This window comes from Morone saxatilis, unplaced genomic scaffold, assembly GCF_004916995.1.
Source record: "Morone saxatilis isolate NCDOM2014 unplaced genomic scaffold, NCSU_SB_2.0 Contig15, whole genome shotgun sequence".
In the NCBI taxonomy this organism is placed as follows: domain Eukaryota; kingdom Metazoa; phylum Chordata; class Actinopteri; family Moronidae; genus Morone; species Morone saxatilis.
The window spans coordinates 6,459,945-6,461,940 of NW_023339707.1; positions in this window are offsets into that span (position 1 = coordinate 6,459,945).

Consider the following 1,996-nt stretch of genomic DNA (forward strand, 5'->3'; position numbering starts at 1 on the left):
CTAACTTTGTCTGTCTGTTTGGTGTTGTACTGTACATTGTGTTTATCAGAACCATTTCACTGAAACAGCTGCCTGCTGAAAAATGCTGCTGATGAGAGCAGAGTTAGTGGTTTAGAAAACCAAAACAATCCGTTAAAAGCAAGCCACCTCTTTCACATTACATATAGCCATTTGATCCATTCTTCATATTAAAAAATATTGATTAGTGTAGCTTTAAGACATGCACCAAATTCTATACCTGCACTCAAGTTTGTGTTATTATTGTATTAACATTAGTATTGCTGTTTCTTTCCCTCTCAGTTCAATGACATATTGTTTTGAGAACACCTCAAATTCTCAGCTAATAAATGTTGTTCTGTATTTCATATTGACTTCACACTGCTCACTCAGATTGTTATATAGAAAAATTATTATATAGCCGATTATATGCCTGAAGAGAAACTTCTTAGGCAACGATGATTGTTTATGAGAGTAAAATAACCTCCTGTCTGGCTCTCGAGTCGCCTCGGTGTGCTGTTCCCATGGAAACAAGTTTTTATACTGAGAAAAGCAGTCTGTATGTGTGTACATTTCATGGTGTGTGTGTGTATGTGTTGTTGTGACTGACGCTCACTGCATGCAGCTTACAAATCTGTATTATAACAGAAGTGCTAATTAAAAGCCTAAACAGTAGGTGGAACTGAGAAAAATAAACATTAACTAAGGGCGGGCTAATTTAATGTGTCTGTGTGTGTGTGTTCCAGGATCTGAACAATGATTACCTTGACCTTGAGCAGGCTGCTTGATTTCCTACAAAGATTCAGACCTTTAGAGGATTCAAATGACCATCTTTAATGCCAATCACTGACAGAAAGGTCAGAGCAATGACACAAACTCGTATTCATTTGAGCCGTTAAATGTCACACACTGAATAGTATTCTTCTGGGAAAAATGAAGGACTGATAAGCACAAGAAAACTTTTAATTCACCGCTTTATTTCTTAAACTTGTTGAATTATTCTACAAATGTGTAATTTAAATATCAAAATTAAAGGCTTTATGCTCAGATTATAATTATAATCTATTTTAAACTAAAATTGGGGGACTTCTTGGCACTTCCATTAAGGTGCACAGTAAATGCATGGTCTGTGTAACAACTTTAAACCATAACCCTCACTTTGCAGCTTGAGGAAGACATCGGTCACCTCCATCTCATCTTATCTCCAGTTCATGTTTTTCTCATCTATTTTAATTTGAATGTCTTTCCTGTCCTTAATCTCCTTCACATGGTTATAACTTCCTGTAAAGCATCCATTAATCTCTGCTAGTAGAAAATTATTATTTGATAAATATTGATACCAAACTAAGCATCAAAGTTCCTTCATGACTTTTAAAAGGTTTGACAATCTGTAATATATCACACCACACAGATACACCAATCAGCCATAACATTATGACCACCTGGGCACCCTGACCACTGTAGAACAGGAACACCCTACACGAGCTGCTGTTTGGAGATGCTCTGACCCAGTCGTCTAGCACACAATTTGCCGCCCTGTCAAGTCGCGGCTCAGATCCTCACGCTGAACCTTTTTGTCCTTGCTTCTAAACACATCGAAACAAAGTGTTCACCTTGCCTGCCTAATATATTCCACCCAGATAACCAGATAATTCACTTCACCTGTATTATCATTATAATCAGTAGTAGTACCAGTTGTTATACCTCATGTTTGCTGGAACAGGTATTATGAGATTATTTATTTTTAGCAGTACAGCTAATAATTTTACCAAAAACCTATTAAAAAGCAGAGAAGCATGGAAATGTCTCTCATACTGCATTTCTGCCATCACAACAGATGAAGGGCACTTGTTCCTTCAAAGAGTTAATATTAGCTACCCTTTCAACCGTGACTGCTCCATTACTTCTATGCTAATACCTTTACAGAGGTCAGTGGTGGCCACATACTACACCTACACTACACACACACATAACCGTATGGACAGATGCAACTAGAAGG